Raw genomic sequence first — 5,768 nt, 5'->3', positions numbered from 1 at the left:
TGATAGCCTCTGATTTTGAAAAAAGACCGCTACAGTATTTGCATGGTATTTCCCCATCTGGAGTGATCTTGGTAAGGACTGCTGCCCACCAATCGTCACTGGCATCCGTAAATAATACCAGATCATCTTCATCTAAGGGTATAGCCATTTTTGGGAGATTCTTACATATCTCTTTTAATTGGTTTACCCCTTTAGTATGGTCATCGGTCCATATAAACTTAGCATCCTTTTTTAACAAAGGACTGAACACCTTTCTGTACATTGCTAGGTTGTTAATGAACATCCCTGCAAAATTAACTACTCCAAGAAAACTCTGGAGTTGTTTTACATCTTTGAGTTTATCTGGAAAATTATTTACCTTTTCCACAATATGGGGTTGCAGAATTATTCCAGTTTCATCAATCTCAATACCAAGAAATTTAATTTTCCTTGTTGCTATGACTGCTTTCTTTTCAGATAAGACCAGTCCTTCTTGTTTACAAATTTTTGAGAAAATCTCTAAGTGTTTAACGTGTTCATCTATGTTTTTTGATGCTATCAGAATATCATCAATATAAACAAACATAAAGTTGAAATAATCTTTAAAAAGGTTATCCATCTTTCTTTGAAATATCTGGGGTGCATTAGCCAATCCCATATGCATAACTTCCCAAATATAGTGTCCTTGTGGAGTAGAGAAGACTGTGAATTTCTTACTGCCTTCTTCCATTCGAATCTGGTAAAATCTAGACTTACAATCAAATTTCGAGAACACTCTAGCATTTCGTACACAACTAATTAGGTGTTCTCTACTTGGTATGAAGTACCCATCAAACTCCAGGATTTTATTAATACCTTGGTAGTTAATAATTAGCCTGGGTTTCCTTCTTTTTATTTCACCATGATTTCTAACCAGAAAATCTGGGCTGCTATATGGTGAAACTCCTTCTTTAATTAAACCAAGGTCCAAATGTTCCTTGATAATCATTCTCATATCCTTTTGATCTGTTATGTTCATCGGGATAGACTTATATCTGACGAATTCATACTCTTTGCCTTTCTTTAGAGTAAGACTGGCTTTGAGTTGATTTCTATCCCACCATGCCAAAGGATGCTCGTTGTAACTTTCTTTGAGTCTCTTTTTGAAATCTTCAAGGGATACCTTATTCTCTAACTCTATATGTAGTGACCCTGCATGGAATCACCTACTAACTGACAACTAATAGCATGCATTAAACTTAATACAGAAAATACTTAACAGAGTAAAAACGTGCGGAAACATAATCCATAAATTACATATCAGCTTAGTAACATAATCCAGGCTTAAATCTGTAGTGATACAACCAAATCTAAATACTTAAACAGTAAACATTATACAGCTAAAACAAATCCTGCTGTATAATAAAATCCTCAAGGCTCCTGCTCCCTAGTCCTGCCTTGAACTACCAGCTCCGTCCATCCTGCGACCTGCCCCATGGAATAGGGTGTCCAAGATAACAACTAGGACGTGAGCGCTAACGCCCAGTACATAGACATGAGTAAACATATGTATATAATGCATGCAACATGATGACTGGTACAGGGTCATCTGAAAAGTCATGCTCAGAACCGGCGCCACATTAGTGCTGCCACCGCACGGATCAACCTCTGGGTGCAACCACACTCGTCTAGTACACCAGAGTAGACAGACATAAATGCCCCTGCCGTCGCGGTACTCTCAGTGACAGACTATCGAGTATAGAGCTGAGCGGCTCTATAATCAGGTATAACAAGGTATAGGCTCAACGTGTATATGCACATGACATATGAATATAGAAAGCGGTAAATCATATATCATGCCATATAATAATGCCAAATAAATGCAACATATAAACATGTATACTCGCTGGCAATCTCAGTCAATGTGTACGTACCTCTAGGCTAGTTCAAGTATAATAGGATCCTAGGTTCCAAGCCTATATTCAAAAGTTTACCGTATCACTACATAAATTCTATAAGCCTTAACTAAGCTAATAAGTACTCCCAAAACTTAAATAGATTCCCGGACCATACCTTCGTCCGTAGTTAGCCCTTTGGAGTCGCTAGTCCCGGATGACTATAACCATATCTTGGTTATTTCAGAACCTCTATTATAACCGATAGGGCCCTCAAGTGTATATCTCACACTATATAACTGTAGAAGGAAACTCAGGAATTTGTATTTCAAAATGAAATCGAACAAGCCCTATTTATAGGCAAAATTCCCGGCCAGGATCGGAACTTCCGATTTCAGGATCGGAGCTTCCGATCCAGCTCATTGCATGCATGCAGGACACGCCAGGATCGGAACTTTTGATCGGGCGATCGGAGCTTCCGATCTGCTCTATGTTCAACACTTGTCAAAACTCGCGGCTGAGTCATCGAACATTGCTGGCAGCTGGAGATCGGAACTTCCGTTCCAGGATCGGAACTTCCGATCTCGGTGCTTCCACTGAGCTTCCGAAGTGGCTGGGATCGGAGCTTCCGATCTGGGTTCGGAGCTTTCGATCCGGCCCAAAGTCAAAAGCCCATAATCTTTTCCAAAGTCCAATAACACTCCGAAATTGATTAATTATCAACCCTTAATCATGTTTAACATATTATTATCTTAAAATAGAATATGGGTTACTACATTCTCCCCACCTTTAGATATTTCGTCCGCGAAATAACATCTAAAGACAAATCAAGATAACAATATGAAACATCAAACCATGTTTTATTACAACAACTGTAATTACATCTTACATGGTAAATCAAAAGTACAAAGCAAACAACTCAGGATATTCCGCTTGCATACGACTTTCAGTTTCCCAAGTTGCTTCTTCAACGCCTCGGCACTGCCACTGTACCATCACAAGTGGTATAGTCTTGTTTCGAAGAACATTCTCCTTTCTGTCTAAGATACAGATTGGTCGTTCAACAAAAGATAGATCTGACTCTAGCTGAATATCAGTGGACTGAATCACATGAGATTCATCAGCTATATACTGTCGAAGTAATGACACATGAAAAACATTATGTATACTGGAAAGATTTGGCGGTAAAGCCAAACGATATGCAACATTTCCGATCTTCTCCAATATCTGGAAAGGCCCAATAAAACGAGGAGACAACTTGCCTTTCACGCCGAATCTCATCACCTTCCTGAAAGGTGATACTCGGAGAAACACATATTCACCAGGCTCAAACTGAAGTGGCCTGCGACGAATATTAGCATAACTGGCTTGTCTATCTTGAGCAAATTTGATCCTATGCTTGATCAAATCTACCTTGTCTACAATCTGCTGCACCAATTCAGGACCCTCGACTTGTCGTTCCCCGACTTCATCCCAGAATAACAGAGTACGACACCGTCGACCGTACAATGCCTCGAAAGGTGCCATATCAATACTACGATGATAACTGTTATTGTAGGCAAATTCGATCAAAGGTAACTGATCCTGCCAAGATAAGCCAAAATCCATGACAGAAGAATGTAGCATATCCTCCAGCGTACGAATCATCCGTTCTGACTGCCCGTTAGTTTCCGGATGATATGCAGTACTCAAACTTAGAGTGGTACCCAACGCCTCCTGAAAACTACCCCAAAAGCGTGAGGTAAATCGTGGGTCTCTATCACTGACTATGCTCACTGGAATCCCATGTAATCGCACTATCTCTTGGATGTATAAACGTGCCATGCGATCATAAGAATACTCCCGGTTATAAGGAATAAAGTGTGCTGATTTCGTCAAAAGGTCAACAACGACCCAGATAGCATCACACTGACGTGACGTCATAGGTAAGTGGGTGACAAAATCCATAGTTACGTGCTCCCACTTCCATTCGGGAATCTCAAGATTCTGCAGTAATCCACCTCGTCGTCGATGTTCAGCCTTGACCTGTTGACAAACCAAACATCTTGAAACAAATTGATACACACTTCGCTTCATCCCTTTCCACCAGAATCTAGTTCGCAAGTCCTTATACATTTTCATGCTGCCAGGATGAACTGATAATCGACTCCTGTGAGCTTGAGAAAGAATATTATTCCTGAGCTCCGCATCATCAGGTATAACCACTCGATTAGATAAGCACAATAAACCATCTGCCTGAAAATGGAATCCAGATGTATTAACTCCATTGGCTAGACGTGCCAAACGCTGAGTCTTAACATCAGATATCTGAGCATCTCTGATCCGAGAATACAATGCTGGCTCAGATAGAATAGTATACAATCGAATCCCATTTCTCCCTTTCTTGTGCTTGAGAGTAAAACTCAATGAACAACACTCTTGAATCATATGAGATATTTCATTAGTCTGAAGTGCAGAAAGTCTCACCTGCCGACTCAAGGCATCAGCAGTAAGATTAACAGAACCTGGATGATATTTGATTCACAATCATAATCTTTCAGAAGATCCATCCAGCGTCTCTGTCGCATATTCAACTCCGCCTGAGTGAATAAATATTTCAGACTCTTGTGATCCGTGAATATCTCAAATTTTTCGCTATAAAGATAATGCCTCCAGATCTTGAGCGCAAATACAATGGCGGCCAACTCGAGATCATGCACTGGATAGTTACTCTCATGCATCTTCAACTGTCGAGAAGCATAGGAAATAACATGTCCATGCTGTGTCAGAACACATCCTAACCCCTGACCAGAGGCATCAGTATAGACAACATAACCTCCTGATCCAGAAGGTAGAGCTAGCACAGGTGCAGTAGTAAGACGTCTACGCAGCTCATGAAATGACTCCTCATAATCCGAGGACCAAATGAAGGTAACATCTTTCCGTGTAAGCTGTGTCAAAGGCCTTGCCAACTGTGCAAAATTCTCGATGAACCGACGGTAATATCCAGCTAGACCCAAAAAACTACGAATCTCAGCAACCGTCGTTGGACGAGACCAGTTCAGCACTGCCTCTATCTTACTAGGATCAACAGATATCCCTTCATTAGAAATCACATGACCGAGAAACACTACCCGATCAAGCCAGAATTCACACTTGCTCAATTTCGCATACAACTTCTTATCTCGTAACGTCTGTAAAATAATCCTTAGATGCTGTGCATGCTCATCCTTGTCATGAGAATAGACAAGAATATCATCAATGAAGACGATGAGAAATCTATCCAGATACTCTCGAAATATCTGATTCATCATATTCATGAAGACTGCCGGTGCATTCGTCAAACCGAATGGCATCACCAGAAATTCATAATGCCCATATCTGGTCCTGAAAGCAGTCGTAGATATATCTGAGTCTCGTACCCGCATCTGATGGTAACCAGATCTCAGATCTATCTTCGAGTAAACAGAAGTACCCTGTAATTGATCGAACAGATCATCAATCCGCGGCAAAGGATACTTATTCTTGATGGTGACACAATTCAACTGCCTGTAATCAATACATAATCGCATCGATCCATCCTTTTTCTTGACAAATAAAACAGGTGCTCCCCACGGAGAAACACTCGGACGGATATATCCCTTATCAAGCAGATCCTGTAACTGCTGTTTCAATTCCCTCATCTCTGAAGGTGCCAAACGATAAGGTGCTCGGGATATAGGCATAGTTCCTGGTACTAAATCAATACCAAATTCAACCTCTCGCACCGGAGGAAAACCAGGAATCTCATCAGGGAATACATCAGGAAACTCGCTGACAACTGGTAACTGATCAATACCCATACTAATCGTGGACATATCAACTGCATAGATGAGGTAGCCCTCCCCACTTGACTCCAAGACATGACATGCCTTCAGAGTCGAAACAAGTGGCATC

The sequence above is a fragment of the Henckelia pumila genome, chromosome 2 (genome assembly GCF_033568475.1).
Source record: "Henckelia pumila isolate YLH828 chromosome 2, ASM3356847v2, whole genome shotgun sequence".
Lineage (NCBI taxonomy): Eukaryota > Viridiplantae > Streptophyta > Magnoliopsida > Lamiales > Gesneriaceae > Henckelia > Henckelia pumila.
This window is presented reverse-complemented; position numbering follows the sequence as displayed.